This window comes from Echiichthys vipera (assembly GCF_963691815.1).
Source record: "Echiichthys vipera genome assembly, chromosome: 10".
Lineage (NCBI taxonomy): Eukaryota > Metazoa > Chordata > Actinopteri > Perciformes > Trachinidae > Echiichthys > Echiichthys vipera.
This window is the reverse complement of record NC_139835.1, coordinates 14,712,852-14,727,700: the sequence shown is the minus strand read 5'-3', so window position 1 is coordinate 14,727,700 and position 14,849 is coordinate 14,712,852. Positions and strand designations below refer to the sequence as shown.

At 39.1% G+C, this 14,849-nt stretch overlaps 1 protein-coding gene across 1 annotated transcript in view; it reads right to left on the bottom strand.

The window, feature by feature from the left end:
- The window catches only part of map2 (microtubule-associated protein 2), a 93,552-nt gene that overhangs the window by 64,779 nt on the left and 13,924 nt on the right, over positions 1-14,849 (bottom strand). The window contains exon 2 of the mRNA XM_083921022.1: positions 791-843. The gene's annotated coding sequence lies outside the window, so the exon portion shown is untranslated. The remainder of the gene's footprint in view (positions 1-790; positions 844-14,849) is intronic.

Genomic DNA, 14,849 nt, shown 5'->3' with positions numbered 1-14,849 from the left:
CCTCTGGACATCTGAGGATTTTGCTCACAGGGATTACTTTCATGTATGGCTACCTTGTTATTTGAACACCCGGCATTGTAACATTATATCTATATGACAAAAAAATAGGAAAAGCATAATAGGTCCCTTTTAGCCAAAGCCAAAAGGAAAAAAAAGATCTGAGGTGGTGAGTTTATCTTTCTCTGGATTGGCTGAAGGACAATTTGCACTTCATCCTTTTCATTTGTGACTCACACCAGAAATTAGTTTGGACAAACAGAGCAAATCTGCAGTATCTCAATGAGTGGGGATACTGTGGCTTTTCACACTGCACCCTTTCACCACGTGAAAATAAAACTGTCCAAGTGACTGTCTGCGAGTGTCTAGACATACCCCCCCCCCCCCCCCCCCCTTACACTTACGACTAATAAAACCTGTTGTTTTCATATACACTCAACAAAAATGAGTAAAAACCAATATAAGATAGAAATGCATATGCTAGGGGTTTTGGATGACTGATAAAAATACTATTTTTAAACCTATTCATTTATACACACATTCCCTAACATGACAAGGTGAAAGAGACAGACAGAGAAGCAGGTGGCACTAAAGAGAGTTGCATCTGTTTTTCTTCTCCCTCCTACAGTAAAATTACAACTATATCTATATGAAACCGGCACAGTGACGCAGCATCTTTGACTAAAGACATATGCAGTAAAGACAGAGAGGGAGAGGGAGAAAGGAAGAGGCAGATGGTGTTATGACACAAAAGAGAGAGAGCGAGCGGGGTGGGGGATATTAAGAGACTCACCTGGCTCGATGGGATGCAGTCCGCAGCTCGGAAGAAAGGCAAACATCTGATACCTTGAAAGGTTGAGAGAGGATAAGGGTAAAGAACAGTAGAGGGGGGATGGAGAGAGAGAGAGAGAGAGAGAGAGAGAGAGAGAGAGAGAGAGAGAGAGAGAGAGAGATTAGAATTGGCTGCCAGTACTTTGGGAGTGCAGTGGCAGGTGGCACCTCGGTTAACACACACACATACACACATAAACACACACTGTCAGTATATCTTTGAAACAGATGGAAAGAAAGGGGTAGATGCAGAGGTGAGAAAGTAGCAAGAAGTGGCCGAGGTGAGAGAGTATGACTGAGAGTGGGTTCTAATCAGTTGTGGATCTAAAGGAAGCCCTGCCTGTGCTATCACCCTGCTGGGAATAACAGAGAAAGAGATAAAGAGACAAGAAAGGTAGAGCTTATCAGCGTATGTGTGTGTGTGCTTGCCACATGTGCAGTGTTCATTCAATAGCATTCACAAAAACTCTTCCCTTTGCCTCTCTCACGCACACACAGTTGAAAGCTACATGAAAGTGTAAACAAAACCATGCAGCTCCATTTAACAGATGCACAAGAACAGACACACACTACTTTAGTTCAAACAGCCAGTGTGAACTTACTGACACATGTAGACACTGTGGGCCACTGTGGATGTCTCAGTAAGGGGGTAATGAGTTCACGTGAGTGTGAATGGCATTGAACTAGTGACAGACCACATAAATCAACACATACTGAGCAGCAAACATTTCCAATACTAAGTCCTTTCCGACGATCAATTTGGGCAGCAAAGTGATCTTTATTGTGATTTAATCCTGAGGGTTAGGTTAACATAGTCGCACTTCAAGGAAAACTGAGATATCAGGTCTAACATATCCTGAATCTACCCTTACACCTTGGGGGTATCATATGCCAGCATGAATACAAATTTCTAGGCCACTAAAACGTGACATTTGACATGTACTCCGTTACATTAAGTGTTAACATTCGGCCTACCTTCTGATTGAGGTAGAGCCAACCAAGGTCCTTTAAATGAGCTCATCACCTTGTGAACAGCGAGGACATTAACCCATGGAAAAACCTCATCTCGAGTGCTTGCAATCTCATTCTTCATGATATTACACAAAGCCTTCAACCACGGACACAACAAACATATTGTAACCTCGATAATGCAGCCATTGCACACAAGTGCCAGTGGATAGGAACTCATGACCCATTGTTGGATGCTGATGAGACAAAACTGTGTGTGTAGCATGTTCTCGGATATGAAATTGCTGATCCTCATCAGAGATCAATGTCTCAAAATATAAGGATGGCATCACCTGCAATTGGTGGAGCCATCCCCATACCTGAACTATTTGGGTTCAAAGCCCCTAAATGTGCTAGACATAGAACAACTGCTATGTTCTTTACACCTGTAGTATCACCATCAGGAAAAAAAAAACTTTTGCACAAACTCATCCAAGCAGAATTTGATCATTCCTATATGAACTCCCAATTAGAGGTTAAAAAGCTTAAAATCTACTATCTTCCACGACCAGGACAGAATCAGGATTCCTCCTTTGAAAGCAACAGTTTGTTGCAAGTTTCTGTCCGATACTTTTAGTATTACTCTCTATTTACTCTCTTTAGTTTTTCCAAACAAGACAAAAGTGTGCTTTCAATAGTTGTAGTAGTCTCAGCTCACAGGACTCTGGTTGACTTGTGCACAGTGTTGATATACACAAAGTACTGTAACATGCACAAGATGTAAGGGTGCTTATTCATAATAGTATTTCTACTCACTGACTCTTCAAGGTCAAGGGAATCTAGGGAGATTAGAAAATTTACAAAAATACATTTTTGCATTTGTCTCGAAAGATATTAGATAATAGGTTGAACGACAAAATACATTTTTAAAAAAGCTTGTTTGGAAGTGTAAGGATTTTTTTGGTCCTAACTAGTCCTACAAAATTTCCAGCGACGGCCAAGGCCTAGTTGAGAAGCACACATACTCTACTACATACTTCTTTTCATTTCAGAAGGCTAGGTTGAAAAAAAGAAACATTGGTATACAAGCTTATCAGGTTGATTTAATGTCTTAGTGTTGTAAGACCACACATTAGTATATGAACAGGTCAAACACCCCATGCTCTTGTTGAGACAGAATAGCTTATACTAACCATAGATACAAATAACAGTACTTGGGCGCATTCTTCCTTGGTTGCCCTTGCCCCTGCAGTTCACTCCTGATGGATGGAAACTTACAAGTCATCAGAGACCTCAGCGGGCTATCCTGTCCAGCTTCCTTCCTGCCCTGCTGTTATTAACAAGAACTATTCTTATTCTGATCAAATGGTGTTTGACAAAGACGTTGGATTCTACACGACACAGCTGATGATTAACCCCTGTACCTGGTCAATGTGTCAGAGAAATTACATCTGCTGTTAGAAAGGTACATTGTTTTCAGCGGGGAGTGCCAAATGGGTGAATAGATACATCCTGGTGATGTTGGATCTGCAATCATGCTGTGGAAGATAAAGTAAAGCAGGAACAGTAATCTGTTGACATCAATACACTTATAATATAAAAACACATTATGTAAGGATGTATATTTCCAACAGAGGGAAGCAATGGGTAACACTGCAGACATTGCTTTACTATTTTGTCGCCCCGACCTAGCCCTATAACAGCTTAGCGGAGCACTTTGCATGACAGGATTGGACCAAACAGCTAAAACAGCATGGACGAAAGGCCTTCATGACCCAATTGCAGGCAGTCATCTTGACCAAGATTAGAAGCTTTTTTCTGCGGTGACTAAGCTTAGTTCTCAGGATGATCAAACTTTGTGGTCATGAGCACAGTGATATATTTTGGGAGAGAATGGGTTAAAAAATTGAAAAAAAAATAAATGTTGCATTATAATTATGATAATCAACACTTTGCATGTGGTTATACTGATGGTCTGGATTAAATGCGAAGTTTTGAAAAATAAATCTGTAAAGTTGTGCATGAGGCGTAACACTTCAGCATTTGTATTTCTTGTACATGGTTCACCTAGAAGGAAATCCTACATTTTCATAATTGAGTCTTAAACTGCTAAAAGTATCACGTACAGTATGATATTGTGTCCTAAGTGAGTTGAAGACAGTTAGGTATTTTTCAGCCTGGAAGAACAGCACGCCATTTTGACACACAAAATGATCTTTTACTTGGGACAGGTTTAATCATCGAAAAAAAGAAAAAGGAAGAAGAAAGACATGTGAAAACTTGATCCTATTCATGTTTGCGTCTGCAAAATCCCTGAAATGAGATTTGGAAATCAAATGATCTGCTATTATCAGAGGACATCAACATCCAGCGGAATAATATATTAATAATAATATTCCCAAGGGCACTTGGTAGCATATTTGCTTTATCTTGAATAAATAAGTGGTGTGTTATCCTTATTATGTTGACTAATGATGACAGAGAAATCCGGGAAGTCACTTTGCTTATGGAAGACAAAAACAGCCCATTGTATGTGACCAACCTGCCATTAACTGGTATCAGGATAGAAACTCATATATCGTACAGCATAAGCACTGGTATCGAAAAAAAACTTAAATACCTAGCCTTATGTTCAAAGACTAAATCTCACAATAACTAATGAAGTTTAGCGAAAGTTCAATAAGGATGAGTCTCTTTACGCTCTCCTTCATTCACAATCTCTCTGGCTCCCACTCCATCATCTGACTGTGGGCGTTCACTTATGTTAAACCAACCAGATTCTGACACGGTTTCCCTAAGCCTGTCACATCGTTGCTGCCAATCTTTACATCTGCTCTCCTCTCTGCTGCTGTCAATTGTCATTTCAGTATAAACCGATGCAACCCTCCTCAACCCCGTTCACCTCCAGTATCATCATACGTCTCTCCTGAACTGTATCTGTTGGGTCTTCTGGAGGTGAAACTTAATTTATTATGCCCAAATTTAGCCCCCTTTTCCTCAATCATCCTAGCTAGGTTTCCACAAAAAGTTAGTTCTATGTTTTTGTAAAACACAAACAGACTCTGGTCTCCTAGAAAAGCAGCTAAAGCTCCTTATGCCAACAGGATATACACCACGGGAGGCAGCAAGTAATTGGGGTGAGGGAAAAATCCAGGAGAAACTTGAGAAACTTAAAAAAGAGAAAAAATAAACAAGTATGCCATACAGTATATCTCTTCTCTCCTCTCTGAAGATGCATTTTGACTAACTTTCCTTCCTCTCCCTTGACAATAAAAATCACTAATCACGTTTGGTTGTCATGATTGGGAAGGCGATGGCACATTTTTCAGTAATAACATAGAAACACTACTTCATCATGTGATTGGTATGACTTAATTAGTTTGGGGATCTGAGTATCTAAAGAACAAAAGCAAATCAGAAGCACAAAGATGAGACAGATGTTTGTATTGTATTGACAGCAAACTGAAATAACAGTTTAGACCATTAATTCATGCGGCGTTCGGCAAACATTATTTGGCAACTATTTTGATAATTGAGTCATTGAGTAAATCATTTTTCAAGCAAAATGGCATCGAGAAAAGAACTGAGATTAACTGACAGTACACTGTAACAAATTGTTGTAGAAATACAGGAAATTTGGTACAGTAACGGACAGTCCTTTGTAAATACAGTAAATACTGTAAATGTTGATGCCTTTGATGAACAAATTATTAACAGTAAGCTACTGTACAATCTTACTGTATTATACAGTATTTTTTCTTTTTCAGTTAAGTCATACTAGAGTGCGCCCCTGATTTATGTGAACAAAAGACCTTATTTAGCACACAGTGAACGTAAAGGAAAAATCAGTGATTTCATTCAAGATAGAAAGGAGAGTAGAAGTGGACAGAGCACCACCTGCTTTCCTCCTGGCCTACAAACACAGCACACCTCAAGCTCCACAGATAACGTTAATTGTGAAAAAAAAGGTGCTTTATTGATATCAAAACCAAGAGGGGAATAAAGACCAGCCAGGGGAAGGTGGTAAAAGCTGGTCCAGAAAAAGGAAACAACATCCCTTAAAAAAAAACTCATGGACTTTGGGTGGAGCTTTATGGAGCCCACAACAGGACCTCACTTTCACAAAGGAACAGCCCAACCCTGTAACCACCTATATCTGTTCAGTTTAGTTCAGTCCAGAGTACATTAAGTATAGTATGTGAGTTGTATACATATTGTTGAGAACCTGTTGGACATGATTAATTGTTCTTGAATGCTGTATTTTACAAGAAAATTGATTTTGTTTACTACTGAATGTGTTTGGATGAAGTGACTTTAATGAATAGAACATTCCATGAACATCTCTTGTCATAGTCGTTCAAGTAAAAAGCGAATTCAGGGCACATTAGGACATGCAGCTGTAGAACATGTTCAGTTTGAGGACTGGTGTTTTTTTGTGGAATTTGCTTTACAAAAATATATTTACTTTAAATGCCTCAGTTCCTGAATTTGTTTGATAATAAATAAAAGCCTTATGTTGTAAGGAAATTTCTATACTATACCTTTTCAGGGATTTTCAATAAGAAATGTCATTTTTGTTATCATTATCTTCTAGCACTGGTATACATCACATTCTACAGTATTTTAATACATTTTACAGTAATAAACTATTTATGGAGATCACAGTAGGAACAAGTCAAATAAATAAATATTACTGTATTATATACTGTATTATAATGTAAAGCTTAGAGTTTATACAGCACAGCACTGTAACGTGTAATGTTTTACAGTAAAAAAAAAACTGTTGTTGTAGATTGCCGTTGGTATTCTGTAGAACTGTAGCTGCCATCTTCCAGCAGCATGAGGATGAATCAGGAGCCTCTCAACTCAAGGACTACTTATCAATTTTCAGCCTTTTAATGGTGCAAACTAAAATATCTCTTCTCAGCACCAATTTTAGAAAAGGACATAGGAAGAGAATCTGTATTAGAGGCAACATTCAAAGAAAGACAGAGAGAAGCACCATGTCATTAATAACAATAGCATGGTGAATGTACACCAGTCAAGTGATTAGCAACTTGGCAGGGATCAAAGTTCAAGTAATTTCTGATAAAGACCCATAAGTTAATTATTTTAATACAAATTACCTACAAACTTGTCTTTTTGCTTTGTATCTGTTTCCATCCTGGTATTATAGAAAACAACACTGAAATGGTTGAAGTACTCAAAGTCCAAACCGTTTGATTCTTGCATGTTTTTATGCATGGATATTCCCAGAATTGCAGTCATATTTTTGCCTTGTTGTTTCTGCTGTTGCCTCTGTTCTACAGTTTGTTTGAATCTGTGTTTCTATGTAACTGCTGGGATGTTGGAAAATGTGAGGCACTAGAAGCAAGCTGGTTGGTTCCTCCCAGGCCTCTGTGGTCGGTGCTGAATCCACATCAGTGGTTCTTCAGTTGGGTGGGGTTTGAGAGATGCTGCCTTGAACTGTTCAGCTGCAGCACACACATAGCTCACATTGACAGTGACTAACTGTCATATTGACTTTCCCATATGATAATATTGCTTTAAGAAAAGCAATGCTATAGAATATCATTGTCCAAAAAAGATGAAGACAGAGTCACATATAGTTAAACATATATAGTATATGGACTGTAGACGCATGTGTTGCAATTCCTATAAGTGGCCACAAAGATTAGGCAGTAAGTGCTATTTTACATGAGGGGATGCTGAGAACAGTCAGATCAATCAATTATCATTGATCAACATTCATGTATGGAATAAGGATAACACAGGCCCACATATGTCCACAACCTACAAGTTTGGTGAGTTAGTTTATTAGACCACAGCTGACAAAAGCACCCTACCGCTTCTGCCACCGGTACTGCATATAAGCACGGTGAACACAAGCTACTTACTAATTGTCTTGTTAGCTATCTTGCTAATTCCGTCATGCATTAATGTTAGACTTGTGACCAAAAATGAGCTGAAAAAAGTTGTTACTCATCCTGAGATAGCAATGTGTTTTCCTAAGCTGCGACAAGAGTGTGTGAATGAAGACTTAAATTTTACCCATTAAACGGTGGGCTAACAGAGTCCAGAGCTCACTCCACAGGGAACACCCTGGGCACCGGCATTACATTAGCATATATCACATCCAGCAAACTTTACAGAGAACGGCCAAGGCAAAACACGTCACTCATCTGTTTTAACGGAGTATTCTCAGGTCTAGTTCCACTAAAAACACAGAACCTGTCGACATGTTAGCGTGTCATCAACAATCCAGTTTGTTAGGCTACTAACTGCGTCATCTTTACTTCACCGGCTCAACTGACTTTAGCAGTTTAGACCCTCAACTGTTATGCAGTTATTACAAATGCTCAAAGCAATTCTTACCTTTCTGGCATGTCGCACAGCACTAACAGTTAAAGAACTGAAAAAGTACTTACAGTAAAACACACAGTAAAAGTTTAAACATGACCAACTCCGGCTCCCTGCTGTCTGACCTCTGGCGCTCCCTCCCCCCCGATTGCTTTTGTCAGAAATGTATGAGAGTTGAATATTGATGAGTTTCAACACCTGGTGGATTTCTTTTACTTTTTAGTGTTCTTATAAGGAGCATTTTAAGATTACAAAAGAAAGGTGTAAAAATGCCAGAAAGGTAATAATTGCTTTAAACTAACCTACTTGTTTGCAATGCCTTAAGAGAAAGAACCAGGTAACATATCTCATCACTTACCCAAAACACATACAGTTCACTAAAGTCTGAAGTGAAACCATTAGTTTGAGGCATCTTTAATTCTTAAAAAACTAAAACATATAAAATAATAAAACAAAATATAATAAATTAAACAAATTAAGTATTAAAACACAATTTGTAAAGTTCTACAGCCACCTTTTTAAGAAAGGAGCTGGTATCTGGGACTCGTTATCCAGACACTTTTTTAGTATTTATATCAAACCCCAATGAGCCAGTATTGTTTCTAGTCAGCACATTACCCTTAATTTAGCATCCACTGGCCTAGTTCAACATTTTGTCCTCTATTCTTTTAATCAATGACAGACATTTCTAAACATTTTGGTTTCAAGGACAACTGTAGTTTTTTTTACATCAAGCCACATATCTGGCAAGAACTAATGAAAATGGAGTTAAGTAGGGAATGATGTAAAGAATGGCATGGAAATATGTACAGTCAAAGAGCCATTGAAAGCAGCTTTATAAAAATAAAATATCACCATTCAAAAGAGCCCTTGTCTTTCTCATGTGTCTGCTGCATAGCAGTGAACCACTATAGGACCATGTTATTCAAGTAAATACTGTATCCACAATGCATATTGCGTGAATGTGTATGTTTTAGGATAAAACATTCTGCTGACGCACTGTGAGTGTTTCGGACAAGTGTTTTCTCCGCAGACGACCAAAATAACTCCTAATTTGAAATTGTAGATGGAAACAGTGGAAAAAAAATCAACTGGGGAATTAGAAAGTAGACTGAGACTGTGAACACAACCTTTTTACTCCAAATTATCAATAAATTTTCCCTCTCCCTGTTCCTTTTCTGTTCTACGCATTTTATTTATTTGCTGTGTAAAAAAAAAGAGTAGAAGTAACAATAACGGCCTCACACATTAAAGAATAAATGACCCAGCTTGAATGAGATTTTCTTCTCTCTCTCCTCTATCTGCCTCTGTCGTCCTTGTTATCATATTGTCCCTTCCCTGGTCTTCCTCTGCCTGTCTCAGCAGCATTTCTCAACACCCACATGAAAAAAAGCCACCATATGCATTATCAAATAACATGCTCGCCCTGTCAGTGTCAGACGTTGTACGGATTCAGATGGTGGGGCTCTTTACAACAGAGCAAGCATTTTCACAGCTACTTTATGAATTAGTGTGGGTTGCAATATAAACAGCACCGCTTGATTATACTACCATCTAGCTAATGAACAATCTGAGTTTGTTATCTTGCAAAAACACACCAGTGCACACCTACCCATAGTACAGGCCGAGCACAAACACATATACAAACACTCACTAGTAAACACATAAGGTCATCGTATGCTTGTGATCGGTCACTGTTGTGTAGTGTAGGTGGTTGTAGCTTTCACTGCCACTGTAAAATCTGTGATCGGATCAGTTCTAATATTTTTTTTTTACTCATAATGGGAGCCACATGACTTTAAAAGAGCAACATGCTCATGGTGTGTTCATTGCTAGACTTTACAGTTTATTCTGTATAATAAGTTTGACCATCTTGCTGTGCTTTGATACAGCTATGGCACAAGTCCATGATTGTGCAGAAGTACTGCATGTTTAATACTGCTGTCTTCAAAGAAAAAAGGTAGCCCAGCAAAGTGTCACCCTGAACGCAATGTTTTTATAAACAAAGGTTTCTACAACGTACAGAGACTTAAAGCAAGTCTTACCTTTCTGGCATTTTTATATTTTTCTTTTGTAATCTTAAAATGCTCATAAGGTGTGTTGAAACTCATCAATATTCAATTCTCATATGTTTCTGATAAAAGTCTGACCAATCATTTCATTCGGTCCGAATAAAATTATTTGCCGATCTTCCTGCCTGTCATCATCACAGCCTCCCTTCCAGTGGCCTACCGCCGTCACTGCTTGCAAGTCGCGCACCTCTCTGCAGAGAGAATGGTCTGTGAGAGACAGCAAGGTACGGCGAAGAACTGATGCGTCGAGAGGCAAAACGCCAGTCAACATCGGCTCTGCTTTCCAGGGATGGCAGAGGCTAATGCAGCTTCATCTGGAGCTAAAAAGAGATGAGATGGCCGCGAGTTCTGTAATACTATGTTATTTGCGTAAGGAAGATTAGTCACTGGTAGTGTAAACAAACCAGCAGTTTCACTTGCGCTGCTCACGCACGCGTCGGGCTGGAGGGTGCGTCAGAGGTCAGGCAGGGGGAAGAGGGTAGGACTTTGGACGGAGTTGTTCATGTTCAATTTTTTTTTTTTTTCTAAGCGCTGAGCAACATGCCAGAAAGGTAAGAATAGCTTTAATGGAAACTATCACAATGCCGCTTTAAAAAATATTTGAAACAGCTTTGGGGATAAACTTACTATTTTGCCTCTGTAAATGAGGATATACAGTACAGTACACACAAAGATGTAAAAGACTGTAAAACACTTTGTCTGTGTTCCGTGGCAGGTGACCTTACCTTTTCAGCCCTATTCTACCTAAGTACACTACATTTACGTATATCATGCAGCAGTGAGCCTTGGCTGGTTAACAGAAGCCTAAACTATATGCAACACTTATCCATCTCTGAAACTCTTTGCTTGTTTTGTTTTTATGTCAGTCTCTACGATCTCTCGATACAGTCTCTGTTAGACTCTGACAATTAAGGTGTAAATGTTTGTCTATATCGGCGAAGCGTGGCGAGATGGACTCCAGGTCTGATAAAAATGGTGCTAGATATTGAATAATGTTGTATTGTGTTGTATTTAATGTTGATACATCTATGGCCACACAATCTTGAAGTCGCTCTCACAGTGAAGCTGCCCTAGTATGAATACCAGGCTTGTCCGCCACGTTTACGTTTGTTCTCACACTACCTCCATCTTCTCAGCATTCAGATGGTGTAGGCAGTGCCGTGGCTGCCTCTGATCCTCGTAGCAGGCTAAAAGTGCCATATGAAGGCGAGACACCGAAGGCGGTGTGAGAGGAAATGTAAACACGGCAAACAAGACTGTGCTAGGCTAAAGGCTAACTCCAGCAGCAGACCAGTTCTCCCCAATGTTTCAACAGCAAATGTCCACTCCCTGGAAAATAAACTGGAAAATTATTTTTACACAATTCAATCGCTCTATGTACTGTACTGCAAATAGATGGATAACAATAAAGTCTCTGTTATCTACAAGTTTAGCCTTGAATTAGTTGCAGCCATGAACCTTTGGCTACAGTTTGAAGAACTTTCACCAAAGAAAAGTGCACGCTGCATTTGTAGAACAACCAAGAGGAACAGGCTAAATTTTCTAAAGCCTGAAAAACCAGGAAAGGGGAGGTGCAGAAGCCTAGTTGTCTCTCAGAACACTTGACTTCTAATATGCTGAAAGAACATTATGGATTTTCCCAACAACGGCAAACATAAACTGCTACGACTACCCCCAACTTTAATATAACTTCTGTCCTATGGCCAACATATATTACAGTAAAGGTAATTTTTGCACTTAAATGTTATTGAGAAAACTGTGCTGACACACATGAATTTAGTCCAATATTGTGTTTAGTGTTACGTTAAATACCATATGGAACTCACTGCAAAGCCGGTTCTATAGGGCAAAGCCTGGCCTATAGGGTAGTGTGTGTGTTTGTGTGTTAGGTGTGGAACGGTTTATTAAAAAAATCTGTCCAGTTCAGCACGCTTGTCACGGTTCGGTACACGCGTGTACCGTTCGGTTTATGAGGTGCAACGTAGCGTAAGCCTTCATGACCGCTGTCCTTTCTTGTATCCATCTCAGCGCGTCAAATACCAGCATGCTGGGAAACTTGCTCCGCACGCTCCCTGTAGGCACACGGCCACAACTCTACACAAGTTTCTGCTACGCACGTACCCGCTACGCTCTTCTTCGTAGGTTTTCTGAATCCTCTTGGCAACAGCTCGCTTAGCTCCGCTCTGTTTGTTAGTTTCAGTCTGGTCAAATCCATGGTTTAATCACCACATCAACTTCTCTTTCTACTCTTTAAAAAAAGAAAAGTTGTAACAGAAAACCGTCAGTTCACCAAAGAATGGACAGAGAAGTTTTTGATTCTGTCACTGGGAAGCCTGTGTTTACTCTGCAGAGCCATATCTGAGTGTTAAGAGGATAATTTGAGAAGGCATTTTCAGAAAAATCATGAGCATTAATGTTACGTTCATTTTTGTCAGTCCAGTTTTTTATTAATAAACTAATGTTTCATATTCACTTGTAAGCCTGGTAAAGTAACTAGAGAAGTAATCAGATAAATGTAGTGCAGTGCAGTAAAAAGTAGAATATTTCCACTGATTTGTAGTGGAGTAGAAGTATGAAGTAGCATGTAAATAAAATACTCAATTAAAGGAGAAGAACCTCAAACTTGTACTTTAGTCCAATAATTAAGTGAAACCCTCTGGTTAATAGGTTTGTTTATTTAACAAGGGTTGTTTTTTGACAAGCTTGTTGCTTTTAGGTCTATGACTAATATTTACACTGATAAAATAAAGACAGTATACTGTTTGCACTCCTATGTCGCTGCATTGTTTTACAATATCTATTAATGTGATGCTCATATTTTTACGGCCCGTCATTTTGGATCATTTTTGTCAACCGGCCTCAATTCCAAATTAATTGAATAACCCTAGCCTTTATTCAGTCAGTTCAGTGATTGCTGTTTGTGCATATTTTGGTGAAAGAAAACCTATTTTCTTATTTTTTTCTAAGATTTGATAATGTAAAAGTGTTAATATTCTTACTTAGAAGGCAAACTATTGTTTACCTTTTTTGCCAAATAAATATATAAATTCATAAATGTTATTAGGCTACAGATCTGATACATGGTATTTTTAGAATCTAAAAGAAATAGAAAAACACAACCGGACCAAACCGAAAAACCGTGACCCCAAAACCGTGATATGAACCGAACAGTGGATTTTGTGAACCGATCCACCCCTAGTGTGTGTGTGTGTGTGTGTGTGTGTGTGTGTGCGTGTGTGTGTGTGTGTATCACTATCACAGAGACAACTACCAAGGGACCAGTGAAACAGTGAGCAACCGAAAGAAACCCGACCACTGTTGAATTAATAAACAGGCAGTAGGCAGGTTTTCCTCCATCCTAAATGTTAACCTCAGGATGACCACACAAATGTACTTAACGCTGGTATAATCCTGCCCAAGGGTGTAATTTTAGAGTCCGGGAGCAAAAGAGATGTGACGTGTAGACACAACGGCATTGGCGTCTACCATGTGCGTGTGTGGGTGTAGTCCAACCATACAGGCTGTTCCTGAAAAATGAATTTGATTTCATCATATGTAGTACATTTATGAATGTAGTTACAGTATTATATTATTATTGACTAAATGCTGTTTCAATTAGGCATGAATAGTTCATGAATGAATGAAAAAATAATTATGGTAGGTTTGGTGTAGACTCAATCTGAGGTGAACAATGCTAAAATAATGTGGAGAGCAAGCCCTGTAACTGGTGCAGGCAAATTTGAGAGAATAAACATGTAAAGCTGGAAAATGGGAGCAGGCTTGTCTAGCAGGATAACTGCAGCATCCCACAAGTTGTAAATGACACAGCTTTTATTCTATTATAAAACATGTTATTGTCATTTAACCCTATCATTGGACATGTACTCACTATACAGCAGCAGAGAATCATCCCTTCTTCTCGGCTATTTTCATTATTTTGCGATGTCGTTATACAAAGGATACATACAATTAATATTTCCTGAGTGAGAGGTCAATCCAATGAAAATCCTGCATGTCAAAGTTAAGTCAGATTGAACTTAGACTGTACAAGGCGAACAAAGCAGGATTAGTTTGTGAGTGAAAGCAAACACGCCTTGCCTCCTTCCTCATATGCTTTGGCTGAGGCAAAATGTCTGCCATGCCACAGTGTGAAAGGCACAGGTGTAAATAATAAAATGAATGGTGGCTGGATTCAATTTAGCTGCTTCGGTTTCAGGATCCTGTTATTATCGCACACTCACACTGTCATGACTCTCCATCTATGTGTTTATGTTGGAAACACTGTAAATTTGACCATGCTATCATTAAATACACAACATTCATGCTGCTGCTATTGTGTTTTGTGACATTTGGGATGAAAGGGACAATACATCCGGTTATGTTGACCAATGAATCATCCTTCCTGTCTCAATTCAATTTAGGTCTCACTGTTACATGAACAATATTGCCAAAGCAGCTTGTTGCACATAAAAACCTAGACTGCCTCTGTCTGTCTGTAAGGTTTAAATAAGACAAACTCAATATCGATCATAAAAACATAACCACTGGGGTTAAATGTATGGCAGCGTGTTCATATTCATTTTTGTGAACTGAAGGCTCAAGGAAGTGGGGAGGGTTGCTGTGGGTGGTGATGAGCAGCTC